The sequence below is a fragment of the Rhinoderma darwinii genome, chromosome 3 (assembly GCF_050947455.1).
Source record: "Rhinoderma darwinii isolate aRhiDar2 chromosome 3, aRhiDar2.hap1, whole genome shotgun sequence".
Classification (NCBI taxonomy): domain Eukaryota; kingdom Metazoa; phylum Chordata; class Amphibia; order Anura; family Rhinodermatidae; genus Rhinoderma; species Rhinoderma darwinii.
The window spans coordinates 319,197,877-319,213,734 of record NC_134689.1 but is presented as its reverse complement, the minus strand read 5'-3'; the positions used below and the strand labels follow the sequence as shown (position 1 = coordinate 319,213,734).

Below are 15,858 nucleotides of genomic sequence, written 5' to 3'. Positions count from 1 at the left end.
AATTTTGAGGCAGATTTTTTCGGCCTGCAAAATACTCTGTGTGAACATACAGGGCCATACATAAACAGCACTTTGACACACTTTACTCACCGTGTCAGAAGAGCTGCTCCCACTCCAGTCCTCTTCAGGCGATGTCTTCGGTCCAGATGTCATCCTTCACCTTCACCTCCAGGCTCCAGAAAATGGCGGGAATCGTATAACTGCTGCCGCGCAACAACTAGACTCCTCCCCCTCTCCTTACGCAGCCACGCTCTGGAGAAGGAGGAGGAGGCGGAGTCGGACAAGGAGGCGGAGTTGGATGAGGAGGCGGAGTCGGACGAGGAGGACGAATCAGAGGCGGGCCAGCAGATAAGTAGACTGCGCCGCTGTCCAGTGTGGCTGTGCTGTCCGGTCCTTCCCCCTGGATCTTGTGTTGCGGGCGCACCGCCTCCCTCTCGGCGGCGCGCCTGGACGCGCGCGCTTGCGGTCGTTCGCGCGCTCGCTCGTACGCGCGCAAGCGGGCGGTGTTTCGCGGCGGTGATAAGAGGGGGGCCCGCAGCTCACGGCGGTGTTAAACGAGAGGGGGGCCCGCAGCTCACGACATTGTTTTGGTGAAAAAAACAGGCCCCATTGCAGGGGCCTGTTTTTTTCTACCAAAGGCAAGTCGCGGCAGTTGCCGGGCCCCCCTTTCAATTAAGTTTGGCCGGGCCCCCTACACTACTACCCCTAATACCCCCCTGATGGCGGCCCTGTGCGCCCATGCAGTAGTATGCTCCCATAGTGCCTTCACACTGTATAATGCCCCCATAGTGCCCTCACAAAGTATAATGCTCTCATAATGCTTCCCTACACAGTTTAATGCCCTCATAGTGCCCCTCACACAGTATAATGCCCCAATAGTGCTCCCCCACAGTATAATGCCACCATAGACACAGATACAAAGTATTATGACCCCATATTGCCTTCCGACACACGCAGTATCATAGTATCAGTGTCTCTTCACATTATCATGCCACCATAGTGCCTCCCCACACACAGTATAATGCTTCCATAGTGTCTCTCTACAGTACACCGTGTTCCAAATTATTATGCACATTGAATTTAAGTGTCATAAACATTTAATTATTAGTTTTTCAATTAAACTCATGGATAGTATTGTGTCTTAGGGCTCTTTGGATCATTGTAATCAATCTCAGACACCTGTGATAATTAGTTTGCCAGGTGTGCCAAATCAAAGGAAAACTACTTAAGAAGGACGTTCGACATTATTAAGCAGGCCACAGGTTTCAAGCAAAATGGGAAAGAAAAAGGATCTCTCTGCTGCTGAAAAGCGTGAAATAGTTCAAATCCTTGGACAAGGTATGAAAACATTGGATATTTCAAGAAAACTTAGGCGTGATCATCGTACTGTGAAAAGATTTGTGGCTGATTCAGAGCACAGACGGGTTTGTTTAGATAAAGGCATAATGAGGAAGGTTTCTGCCAGACAAATTAATAAGATTAGGAGAGCAGCTGCTAAAACAGGTATTTGAAGCCGCTGGTGCCTCTGGACTCCCGCGAACCTTAAGGTGTAGGATCCTCCAGAGGTTTGCAATTGTGCATAAAGCTATTATTCGGCCACCCCTAAACAATGCTCACAAGCAGAAACGGTTGCAGTGGGCTCAGAAATACATGAAGACTAATTTTGAAACTGTGTTGTTTACTGATGAGTGCCGTGCAACCCTGGATGGTCCAGATGGATGGAGTAGTGGATGGTTGGTGAATGGCCACCATGTCCCAACAAGGCTGCGACGTCAGCAAGGAGGTGGCGGAATCATGTTTTGGGCTGGAATCATGGGGAGAGAGCTGGTGGGCCCCTTTAGGGTCCCTGACAGGGTAAAAATGACCTCTGCAAAGTACGTAGAGTTTATGACTGACCACTTTCTTCCATGGTACAAAAAGTAGAACCGTGCCTTCCGTAGCAAAATCATCTTCATGCATGACAATGCATCATCTCATGCTGAAAAGAATACCTCTGTGTCATTGGCTGCTATGGGCATAAAAGGAGAGAAACCCATGGTGTGGCCCCCATGTTCCCCTGACCTCAACCCTATCGAGAACCTTTGGAGCATCCTCAAGCAAAATATCTATGAGGGTGGGAGGCAGTTCACATCAAAACAGAAGCTCTGGGAGGCTATTCTGACATCCTGCAAAGAGATTCAAGCAGAAACTGTCCAAATACTCTCAAATTCAATGGATGCAAGAATTGTGAAGGTGATATCAAAGAAGGGGTCCTATGTTAACATGTAACTTGGCCTGCTAAGTTTTTTTTGATTGAAAGAGCTTTTGATTTCTGTAAATATGACCTCCTGATGCTGCAAATTCAACAAATTACCATTTTAGTTCTCTTTACAACCTTTAAAATGTTTTGATCTCTGTTGTGCATAATAATTTGAAACAGTGCATTTTGAGTTTTTTACTTCTAAAAAAAAATCTGTTATCATTAGGAGATTTGTTCAATAAAATTTGCATTATACTCCAACGGTTGATGGCTTGAAGATTATACTGACTGTCATTTGCATCGACTATTTAGGAAAATCAGCGAAAAATAACATTTGCATAATAATTTGGAACGCGGTGTATAATGCCCCCAAAGTTCCCCACACACATTTTATTGCCCCACACAGAGAATGCCCCACACACAGTATAATGTGCTCATAATGCTCCACATACACACACAGTATAATGCCCCTATAGTATCTACTAATAAAAAAAGTACTTAGCCCCGCACCCACAACGAACGGAGGAGATTACTCTGCTGGGCTCCTCTGGTCTGTGCTGTGCACGCAGACAGGCGCGATGACATTACTGTAATGCACATGCTTGTGCCAAGCCGCTCATGGCAGGCATCACAGTGTGAATCGTGAAGCAGGGAGCTAACTAATCCCTGCTTCACCATTGGATTCAACTGTATCTGCGTTCTGAGGATGCAGTTAAAAGCGGGACAGGCTGCCGGTCGCCCAAGTCAGTATGACACCGCCAGGAATCCGGGATGGTTGGGAGCCATGATTGTGGGCCCTCCATGTGACACTGAATCCTGCCTCTATGAGCAATCATACTATCCCCTAGAAACAATGCTTCTATAGGAGAATACCTTCGTAATACAGAAAGCTGTGGAATATGCCACAATAAAATCTGTATAAGATTGGAGGTACACAGATGTACAGGGTGGGCCATTTATATGGATACACCTAAATAAAATGGGAATGGTTGGTGATATTAACTTCGTGTTTGTGGCACATTAGTATATGGGATGGGGGAAACTTTTCAAGCTGGGTGTTGACCATGGCGGCCATTTTGAAGTCGGCCATTTTGTATCCAACTTTCGTTTTTTCAATGGGAAGAGGGTCATGTGACACATCAAACTTATCGAGAATTTCACAAGAAAAACAATGGTGTGCTTGGTTTTAACGTTACTTTATTCTTTCATGAGTTATTTACAAGCTTCTCTTTGTTTACAGCCATTGACATGTCACAGAGGTTAACACGTGAGGAGCGGATAGAAATTGTGTTGAAGTCTGGTGAACGCAATACCCGGGTCATTGCAGCAGATTTCAATGCAAGACACCCTACGAGACCACCGATATCCCATGCTACTGTTTGCAAACTGCTTGCCAAGTTTCGTGAACCTGGTTCAGTGTTGGATTTGCCCAAATGTGGACGCATGAAAACTGTCACTAATGAAGAAACATCAGTGGCTGTCCTAGCTTCATTCAGCAAGAGCCCACAGCGTAGCACTCGCCGCATGTCACTGGAGAGTGGCATCAGTCGAACATCCCTTCGGCGGATATTAGCTACTCACAAATGGCACCCTTACAAACTCCAGCTGCTGCAGCATCTCAACGAGGATGACCCAGATCGGCGCACTGAATTTGCAGAATGGGCAAAACAAAAATTGGAACAGGACCCTCAGTTTACACAGAACATTTTGTTCAGTAATGAGGCAAACTTTTATGTGAATGGTGAAGTTAACAAACAAAACCACCGCTATTGGTCTGACACTAACCCACATTGGATAGATCCCTACAAGACTGTTGGAACACAAAAATTTATGGTATATGGGGTATATGGGGTACAAAGATAGTGGGGCCATTCTTCATCAATGGAAACCTCAAGGCCACGGGATATCTGAAATTGCTACATGATGATGTGTTTCCCTCTTTATGCACTGAAGCTGGCATGTTCCCTGAGTTTTTCCAGCAAGATGGTGCACCACCACATTATGGGTGTCAGGTCCGAGTATTCCTAGATGAACAGTTTCCTGGAAAGTGGATTGGTCGTCATGGGCCAGTTGAATGGCCCCCTAGGTCTCCCGATCTGACCCCCTTAGACTTTTATCTTTGGGGTCATCTGAAGGCAATTGTCTATGCTGTGAAGATACGAGATGTGCAGCAACTGAAACTACGGATACTGGAAGCCTGTGCTAGCATTTCTTCTGCGGTGTTGCTATCAGTGTGTGAAGAGTGGGAGAAGAGGGTTGCATTGACAATCCAACACAATGGGCAGCACTTTGAACACATTTTGTAAGTGGTCAGAAACTTGTAAATAACTCATGAAAGAATAAAGTAACGTTAAAACCAAGCACACCATTGTTTTTCTTGTGAAATTCTCGATAAGTTTGATGTGTCACATGACCCTCTTCCCATTGAAAAAACTAAAGTTGGATACAAAATGGCCGACTTCAAAATGGCCGCCATGGTCAACACCCATTTTGAAAAGTTCCCCCCTCCCATATACTAATGTGCCACAAACAGGAAGTTAATATCACCAACCATTCCCATTTTATTTAGGTGTATCCATATAAATGGCCCACCCTGTACAATATATCCTGTTAAATCACTAAATTATCTGGGAGGTAAAATCTTACATATTGTTTGTGTAATTTACATGTCTCAAACAGTTTCACACAGTTCAGCTTTAATGCAGTTTCTGAATAAAAAGATTCACCCCCATGTAGATAGCATCCCCACTTGTAGATAGCATCCCCCTTGTAGATAGCACTCCCCTGTAGACAGCGCCACTGTAACTCCCTGTATGAGCGGAATCCCCCTGGCTAGACATATATGGACAGAGCGGAATCCACTGCCGTCAGCAGCGCTCTGGCCGGGGATTCCGCTCCAGGAGTAACCCCTTGACGTCACTGTCCATATATGGATAGTGACACGAGGGGCTTCTCCATGAGCGGAATCCCCGGCCAGAGCGTGGTCTGGCCGCTGGGGATTCTGCTCCTACAGGGAGCTACAGTGGCGCTATCTACGGGGGGGGGGTGCTATCTACAGGCAGGGGGTGCTATCTACTGGGGGGGTTGGTGTTATCTACAGGGGGTCAGAGGGAGCCTCTGGCTGGGGACTCCATAGTTGAAAGCCCTAACTTCACTGTCCATATATGGACAGTGCTGTCAGGGGATTCCCCAGGCTCAGCGCTCAAAGTATTGATACAATGAAAAACGGCTCCAAAAATGGTCCAAGAAGTGACATGCACTTCTTTTTATGGGACGTTTTTTACACTCAGTTTTTCCAAACGGTCGCGTAAAAAACGTCCCATCGTAACGAAACGCTGTTTTTCCATTCAAATGGTCAGATGTTTTTCAGCCGTTTTTCAAGCCCGAAAAACGGCTGAAAATAAGCTGTGTGAACGTACTCTCAGACCTGTCATTTGCTGACTGTATATACAATGTTTATCAAAGGAGGAGCTTCACTTTAAGATAACTATTAACACTGTCTTCTGTATGAAAATCTGGAATGCCTTTCAGAGACACAATATGCAGTTCATAAATACTCCTGTCTGTGTACAGACGCCTGCAATTGGGTTAAGGCGGCTTTGTTTCCCTTCTAGAAAAGCAGGGGTTAAACAGAGGTTAAACATGTTCAAATCAATAACACGCCATTAAGTGGCTCTGCGGTGTGTGAACTGGTTTGTGTGTGCAAGAGTAAACACACCTTTCGTTTTGTCTGAATAAGGATGTTGAGCGAATCCATAAATGGTTGTGTTTGTATGACCGCACTGTCTGGGAAGGGAGATGAATGAATATAGTAATTATATCTGCAGATTACTGCTAGGGTGTGTGCATATTTAAATGTGAGGAAGGCGCCAGCGCGAGTGGCACAATGAGATGCCACCTTCGATGCATACAATTACAGCTGAAAAGCTGTATGAGTAAGAAGCAGAGTGGTTAAACTATCTGTTTGTGAGCTCTCGGATTTGGGTGGTGGCAGTGAGCGAAGGGAGTGCCCAGAATTACCTGCCAAGGGGGCGACCTCCATCCAGCCAAATCAGAGGAAAACAATTTTTGTTTGGGTGAGACTTCTGACTGGGAACCTAAGAACGTGGAGAATAAAATCCCTGAGGTGTTGGGGTGGGGGGGGGGGGGTTATAATGGAAATTATATTTGAAAAAATTAACCCTTTATCAGAATATGTTGTATTATTGAGTGTTATATGGAAGACGGACCTATTGGTTTCTCTTAACTATAACTCTCATTATTCCCCACCAGTATGAGCTATGTTGCTGCAGCTAAGACCACTAGCATGCATATAAGTCCAAGCCCCCTATCCAACTGCTTAAAGAGGCTCTGTCACCAGATTATAAATGCCCTATCTCCTACATAATCTGATCGGCGCTGTAATGTAGATAACAGTGGTTTTTATTTTGAAAAACAATAATTTTTGAGCAAGTTATGAGCAATTTTAGATTTATGCTAGTTTCTTAATGACCAACTGGGCGTGTTTTTACTTTTTACCTACTGGGCGTTGTACAGAGGAGTGTATGACGCTGACCAATCAGTGACTAATCAGCGTCATACACTTCTCATTGTTCCAGCCCATTGTTACAGTGTGATTGTGCAGTGAAAGAAGCTGGGCAGGAACAATGAGAAGTGTATGACGCTGATTGGTGATTGGTCAAATCCGCCACGTCTGAAAGTGCCCTTATGCGGTTATACATCTGCCACTTACAGAATAAATTGGCAGAATTGCCAATAAAGACTATAAGAAAGCTGCGTGAATGTAAATGCTGTAATGGCAGTTAGATTATTTTTGACCCAGCTTTCCTATAAAATGATATAACTAAAGCTAAAAAGAATATGACAGAAAAGGGCAATTTAAATAATCAGATTTAAACCAGCCCCATCCACTTTTACTGTATCCATAACTGGAATAAAACCATCTATTTTTTTATATGGTTAATTTTTGCTACTGCAACGGAAGACGTAATGATTTAGTAATGTGCAAATGACATTCATTCTACTCGTGTTATTATAACCCAGTTATTAGTACTCAATAAGGAGTCAACGAACGATAAGAGATAAGAAAAGCACACAGCACAGAGTTTACAGAGTGCTGGAACTGAACCAACCTACTTGTCAATTCAGATTCAACACCTCACACAAACACACATGCTTCTGCATTTAATGGCTTACCGTAAGTTTACAACAAAAACGATTTGGCAGTCAAACAGGGAACTTTAACCCTTAGCTCGTATTGTGTCTTCTGCTAAGAAAATGGGCCCAGAGGTATTAATGACCTGGCTTGCTTCACAAATTCAATTATTACTCCACTTCGTAAAGACCACTGCAATTTTTTGTCAAAATTTATGTAATGCTCAGTCATATGACATTGATTTAAGCACCATGCGCATAATATTGTCACATTGTGGGTATTTTAAATTTAAAGGGGTTTTCCAGCTAGTAAAAATTGATGGCCTATCCTCAGGATAGGCCATCAATAGCTGATGGGTGGGGGCCGGTACCCCGGCCGATCAGCTGTTTTGAAGGGGGTGCAGCGCTCGTGCGAGCAGTGCTTCCCCTTTATTTCTACTTACTCACTGTGAATCGTCGACACACATGTAGCAGCGATTCATAGGTATTGCAGCCTTCTTCTCCAATTCACCTCAAGGGAAGAAGGCTGCAATACCTGTGAATTGCCACTAAATGCGTTTTAAAGACATGACATTTACAGAGTATATAGAAAGTATATACATTGTATTCCGTGTGCCCCTTAGTGTTAGAATAGGCAGGCAGGAATAGTAGGTTATAAAGCGCGATCATAAATTGTTAGTTAATTAAGGCAGACATTAACTATTTAGTGTAATTTATTAAATTACACTAAATCTGGCACTTTTTTGATCAATTGTTTCATTGTAATATAAAATACGTGTTGCATATGTAGTAAAAATATATATATTTTGAAAGTGTGATTTATTGCGAAAAAAAACCCTCCTAAACAAATGGTTAAGTTATCCGAAGTAGTTCAGAAGTTATGACAGTTTAAAAGAATCTATGCCAAAACTTTAAATTTAGGCCTGGTCATTGAGGCATCAATGACCATTGGTCCTGGAAGGGTTAAGGAAGCATCGCCTCATTTGGTCTCGGACTCATGTTTTTCACTGCTCATTTTCATGTACATATTAATCCACAACTTGTATATAGGAAATCAATTTCAGAAGGGAAAATAACTTCTTACCATATTTCTTATTTGTGCATTGGGTGCCTTGAATGTTGGTAGATGTCAGGTGGGAAGCAGGTAATTTATCAAGATCTGAGCAGAGGAGCTGTAAATGTGAAGTTAAAACAGCTTTTAGGGTGGAACAACAATGAGTTCATCTTATATTTAGATATATTCTTTATATAATTTTTCGTATCTAACAATGCAAATAGCTGTAACAATTAGTTATTAACATTGAGTTATGTGCCCAAAGGCTAATATTTGACCAATGCCAATGTTGTAAACATGGGTACAACAAGCCAGTGCACTATATTTATTTCAAGGCAGTTGTCCTGGGTAAAGCGGAGTTTGTTATGTTCTTTCCATGTGAATTATTCATTATGGGGGTCCGTTCTGGTAATACATTTTTTGTTATTTAAAGAGAAATACTGGGAGAGACCAGTGCAGCCTGCAAGTGGCAGGGGAAAAACTGTCCCACTACTGCATCACACTCAATGTATAAGTTGCAGAAGGTGCAGTATGCATTTTAAGGTGCCACTAGACAGACACACCGCCACCTATACACCCCTTATATTGGATGCCATCGTGTGTAGAACACATTTCCTGAAAACCTAAATTCATGGGAAGAAATAATCCAACATATTTATTAAAATCTACTAGATGTCCGTAACAAAACAATAAGCTGAAGTTATCGCAAATCTACAAGAAAATAAGTATTACTGAAATATACATATACTGTTTTCTAGGCTGTATATGTAAAGGTGACTGATAGCAAAGCGGTGCTATCTCTATCATGTCTGTAGTAAAACCGCTTGTAAAATGTGGTGGAATTAAACATTCACTTTATAAAACACTTCTGTATATTAATCATTTCCCTTTCTGTTTATCAGGTTCTGGTAACACAAGTTTTTCAGCTCATTTTAAAGAGGCTCTGTCACCAGATTTTGCAACCCCTATCTGCTATTGCAGCAGATAGGCGCTGCAATGTAGATTACAGTAACGTTTTTATTTTTAAAAAACGAGCATTTTTGGCCAAGTTATGACCATTTTTGTAGTTATGCAAATGAGGCTTGCAAAAGTCCAAGTGGGTGTGTTTAAAAGTAAAAGTCCAAGTGGGCGTGTATTATGTGCGTACATCGGGGCGTTTTTAATACTTTTACTAGCTGGGCGCTCTTATGAGAAGTATCATCCACTTCTCTTCAGAATGCCCAGGTTCTGGCAGTGCAGACACAGCGTGTTCTCGAGAGATCACGCTGTGTCGTCACTCACAGGTCCTGCATCGTGTCGGACGAGCGAGGACACATCGGCACCAGAGGCTACAGTTGATTCTGCAGCAGCATCTGCGTTAGCAGGTAAGTCGATGTAGCTACTTACCTGCAAACGCTGATGCTGCTGCAGAATCAACTGTAGCCTCTGGTGCCGATGTGTCCTCGCTCGTCTGACACGATGCAGGACCTGTGAGTGACGTCACAGCGTGATCTCTCGAGAACACGCTGTGTCTGCACTGCCAGAAGCTGGGCGTTCTGAAGAGAAGTGGATGATACTTCTCATCAGAGCGCCCAGCTAGTAAAAGTATTAAAAACGCCCCGATGTACGCACCTAATACACGCCCACTTGGACTTTTACTTTTAAACACACCCACTTGGACTTTTGCAAGCCTCATTTGCATAACTACAAAAATGGTCATAACTTGGCCAAAAATGCTCGTTTTTTAAAAATAAAAACGTTACTGTAATCTACATTGCAGCGCCGATCTGCTGCAATAGCAGATAGGGGTTGCAAAATCTGGTGACAGAGCCTCTTTAAGTAACAGATTATTCTCTATGTAAATCTATAGAAGATGACGCTTTACAGGCACAAAATAATTTAACACCTGTGTGTAGGAAAAAGGAACATAAACTAGTTACAAGAACCGCCGAATTGACTGTATTTTCTCATTTATGGCATGGTCATGCAGATTTATTATGCATGCATATCTGATGTTAGAGGTTTTTCAAGGTGGTGATTTAATATACCTCTATTGTGATATGTACTGACATTTATTTATAGACGTACATCCGCAACGTATACTCCTTACCATGCTGCTTTTACCTAATGTAGCAAAATAATATCATATCTCACTCCATGGAAACCAACGTGGCGTTGTATATTTGGTGTTTGATATCATTTTTTTAATTTTTGTAATATATTATATATTTGTGTTTTTTTCTTTGTTGTTGCTTAAATTAATAAATAAACATATTTTTTGATACAATATACATATTCTAGTCTATATGCTCCTTTTGTTCAATTTTGGGTTATATCAGGTTTTCGCGGTGAGCCTGGACTCCAGAACCGGAATAATATAATGAAGAAAGAGAGAAAATCGAGAGCAGCAATTCCATGGCATGAATATGTAACAGCGGGTGAGTCTCCCTATCGTCATGTCGGCTACCCCTAAAGGGAAACTACGTGTCCCGTTACCAAGGTAAGGTATGTAGGTGACGAGAGGAACGTGATCCAAGGGGACCAGGTGGATATGTATCGTGCAGAAGCAGTGAGAGATTGTGCCAACAAGTTTTCTATTCTTTGAATTATAGCAATTTCCTGGAACTACTTGTCTAAAGTCGGAGGGTCTGTGAACTTCCATTTACGTGGGATAACTATTTTGGCAGCTTGAAGGAGATGCCTAATTAGGGAGCGTTTATATGTGGAGAACGGCATAGAGAACATAAATAGTTAGGGAGCGTTTATATGTGGAGAACGGTATAGAGAACATAAATAGTTAGGGAGCGTTTATATGTGGAGAACGGTATAGAGAACATAAATAGTTAGGGAGCGTTTATATGTGGAGAACGGTATAGAGAACATAAATAGTTAGGGAGCGTTTATATGTGGAGAACGGTATAGAGAACATAAATAGTAGTGTCGCCTCAGGAGAGTCAAGGATTAAGACCCCAGTGACCTCTGAGATAATTTGAATTACTGCTTTCCAAAAAGTCGGTAAGCAGGGACAACTCCACCAGATAAAAATTATGGAACGATTTACGTGTCATCCAGAGGTCATGCTAATCTTCTCTGTATCGTTCCAATTTTACTATATGTGCTGCCGAAGCGATCACCTATTGTATATTTTTTTTATATACACATGTATATCTGTATATAGACTGATTCCAAGGAAGGTTTTAATGTGTGATATCAATGTTAATCTGAAGGGTATGTTCACACGCAGTGACCATAAACGTCTGAAAATACGGAGCTGTTTTTAGGCGAAAACAGCTCCTGATTTTCAGACGTTTTTGTAGCAACTTGCGTTTTTCGTGGCGTATTTTACGGCCGTTATTGGAGCTGTTTTTTCAATGCAGTCAATGAAAAACGCCTCCAAAAACGTCTTTTTACGCGCCGTATTTTGACAGCGATGCGTAAAATTACACCTCCTGAGAACAGAACACCGTAAATCCCATTGCAAGCAATGGGCAGATGTTTGTAGACGTATTAGGGGCGTTTTTTCAGGCATAATTTGAGGTGTAAAATGCCCGAATTACGTCTGAAAACAGTGCATGTGAACATACCCTAACAGTGCGGGTATGTTCACACGGAGTGTTTTCATGGAGAAGTTCAGGGGACTTTCAGTCCCCCGTTCTCCCTATCAATGCCAGCGATCACTCATGTATCCCCTATCCTGTGGAGATCCTGTGGATAGGGGATACATGTATTTTGTAGGACACACTGTAGGTCGCATTTTTTTGGGAGGGGGGACGCTGTATGGCGTTCCCTACCGGGGGGGAATGCTGTATGGCGTTCCCTACAGGGGGGGGTGGCTGTATGGCGTTCCCTACAGGGGGGGAGCTGTATGGTGTTCCCTACAGGGGGGGCTGTATGGCGTTCCCTACAGGGGGGGAGCTGTATGGCGTTCCCTACAGGGGGGGAGCTGTATGGCGTTCCCTACAGGGGGGGAGCTGTATGGCGTTCCCTACAGGGGGGGGCTGTATGGCGTTCTCTACAGGGGGGGCTATATGGCGTTCTCTGCAGGGGGGCTGTATGGCGTTATCTACAGGGGGGCTGTATGGCGTTCTCTACAGGGGGATGTATGGCGCTATCTACAGAGGGGGGGCTGTATGGCGTTCTCTGCAGGGGGGCTGTATGGCGTTATCTACAGGGGGCTGTACGGCGTTCTCTACAGGGGGGGCTGTAAAAAAGGCACTATCTACAAGGGGCGGGGGGTTGTGTGACACCCAGGGGAGGGGGGGCCCCAGTCAAAAGTTTGCTATGGGGCCCAGTCTTTCCTAGTTACGCCCCTGCTCATGGATGGTATTGTGTCTTAGGGTATGTTCACACGCTAGCTGGCTTTTACGTCTGAAAAGACAGACTGTTTTCAGGAGAAAACAGCTGCGTCGTTTCAGACGTAAAAGCTCCTATTATGGGAGCCTATGGCTGGGTTCACACGACCTATTTTCAGACGTAAACGAGGCGTATTATGCCTTGTTTTACGTCTGAAAATAGGGCTACAATACGTCGGCAAACATCTGCCCATTCATTTGAATGGGTTTGCCGACGTACTGTGCCGACGACCTGTCATTTACGCGTCGTCGTTTGACAGCTGTCAAACGACGACGCGTAAATTGACTGCCTCGGCAAAGAAGTGCAGGACACTTCTTTGCAAAGTAATTTGAGCCGTTCTTCATTGAAGTCAATGAAGAGCAGCTCAAGATTTACGAGCGTCAAAGACATAATGCGAGGAGGAGCTTTTACGTCTGAACCGACGCAGCTGTTTTCTCCTGAAAACAGTCTGTCTTTTCAGACGTAAAAGCCTCTCATCGTGTGCACATACCCTTAGGGCTCTTTGGATCATTGTAATCAATCTCAGACACCTGTGATAATTAGTTTGCCAGGTGTGCCCAATCAAAGGAAAACTACTTAAGAAGGACGTTCCACATTATTAAGCAGGCCACAGGTTTCAAGCAATATGGGAAAGAAAAAGGATCTCTCTGCTGCCGAAAAGCGTGAAATAGTGCAATACCTTGGACAAGGTATGAAAACATTGGATATTTCAAGAAAACTTAAGCGTGATCATCGTACTGTGAAAAGATTTGTGGCTGATTCAGAGCACAGACGGGTTCGCTCAGATAAAGGCATAATGAGGAAGGTTTCTGCCAGACAAATTAATAGGATTAGGAGAGCAGCTGCTAAAATGCCATTGCAATGCAGCAAACAGGTATTTGAAGCCGCTGGTGCCTCTGGAGTCCCGCAAACCTCAAGGTGTAGGATCCTCCAGAGGTTTGCAAGTGTGCATAAAGCTATAATTCGGCCACCCCTAAACAATGCTCACAAGCAGAAACGCTTGCAGTGGGCTCAGAAATACATGAAGACTAATTTTCAAACTGTGTTGTTTACTGATGAGCGCCGTGCAACCCTGGATGGTTCAGATGGATGGAGTAGTGGATGGTTGGTGAATGGCCACCATGTCCCAACAAGGCTGCGACGTCAGCAAGGAGGTGGTGGCAGGGCCGCCATCAGGGGGGTATTAGGGGTAGTGGTGTGAGGGGCCCGGCCAAACCTAATTGAAAGGGGGGCCCGGCAACTGCCTCGACATTCTTTTGGTAGGAAAAAACGGGCCCCTGCAATGGGGCCCGTTTTTTTCACCAAAAGAATGTCGTGAGCTGCTGCTGCTGCTGCTGCGGGCCCCCTCCCCTCGTCATGGGGGGCCGTCAAACCGTCCGCCCGCGCGCGCGCACCCGATCGCGCGCACATTGAAACTCCCGCGCGTGCGCACTCGCGAGCGCGCATCCACGAACGGCCGCACTGGAGACCGCCCGCGCGCGCACCCGCGATCGACCGCGCGCGCACCCGCGAACGAAGCGCGCGCACCCGCGAACGAAGCGCGCGCAGCCGCGGACACACATGGACAAAACTTACCTGGAGCCTGGCTGGAGGTGAAGGACTGGACGTCTGGACCGAAGACCTCCCCTGGAAGACATCGCCGGAAGAGGACTGGAGTGGGAGCAGCTCTTCTGACACAGTGAGTAAATTATCTCAAAGTGCTGATCATGTATGGCCCTGTTCACACAGTATTTTGCAGGCAAAAAAAAATCTGCCTCAAAATTCCTTAAAGAATTTTGAGTCAGATTTTGACCTGCCCACACTATCTTGCCACGTTTTTTGCTGCGTTTTTTGCCTGCGGCGATTGAGGACAGCAGACAAAAAACGCAGCGAAAAATGCATTTTCTGCCTCCCATTGATTTAGATGGGAGGCCAGAGGCGGAACCGCGGCAAGAAAGGACGTGCTGCTTTTTCTTTTTTCCGCGACTGGCTCCCATTGATTTCAGATTAAATCAATGGGAGGCGGTTTTGGAAGTTTTTTGGTGCTGATTCTGACGCAGTGTCCGAGTCAATATCAAGGCCCAAAAACTCTGTGAACTGGGCCTTATTGTTAGGGCTTATTCAGACGAACGTGTAATACGTCCGTGCAACGTGTGTGATTTTCACGCGCCTCGCACGGACCTATGTTACTCTATGGGGTCGTGCAGACTGTCAGTGATTTTCACGCAGCGTGTGTCCGTGTGTCCGCTGCGTAAAACTCACGACATGTCCTATATTTGTGCGTTGTTCGCGCATCACGCACCCATTGAAGTCAATGGGTGCGTGAAAATCACGCCCAGCACTTCCGCAGCCGTATAAACTATGAATGAAATTAGAAATGCACCACGTGCTACAAACATACAAACAGAGTGTCATCATGATGGCGGCTGCGCGAAAATCACGCAGCCACGCATCATACGCTGCTGACACACGGAGCTGTTATGGACCTTTTGCATGCGCAAAACGCCACGTTTTTTGCGCGTGCAAAAAGCACACGCTCGTGTGAATCCGGCCTTAGGGTAGGAACACACTAGGCATGAACACTGAGGATTTTATGCAACACATTTTATTGTGGATAATCCGCAGCGTATCACAGTCGCAGCAGAGTGGATGAGATATGAACAAATCTCATCCACACGCTGCAAAAATAATGGACCTGCCGTGTGGCTTTTTGGCTTTTTAAGTCGCATGTCAATGTATTCTGTGGAATCGGCGCTCCTCTGTTGCGGAAATGCTGCGGTTCTGCCGCAAAAATCACACATGAGAAGAAAAAAAAGGTACTTTTTTAAATTGATAAAGTTTAGACTTGCCCCGGCCGTAGTCCTGGTGACGCGATCCTCTATTTTTAGCGCAGCTCGGCCTCCTGTCATGACGTTTCATCCCATGTGACTGATGCAGCGGTCACATGGTCTACAGCGTCATCCCAGGAGGCGGGGCTACGTTCAGAAGAGAGAGATGCGTCGCCTAGACTACGGCCGGGGCAAGTCTAAACTTTTTTTTCCCTGCAGGATTCCCGCAGCGGACACGCCTCACCAAACCTGCGCCACTATTTGGTGCGGTT

The 15,858-nt window shown here is 44.8% G+C and overlaps 1 pseudogene; it reads right to left on the bottom strand.

Annotated features, from left to right (window-relative positions):
* Positions 1–11,467: 11,467 nt before the first annotated feature.
* On the bottom strand, positions 11,468–11,560 carry LOC142751340 (U6 spliceosomal RNA; annotated as a pseudogene).
* Positions 11,561–15,858: the final 4,298 nt, after the last annotated feature.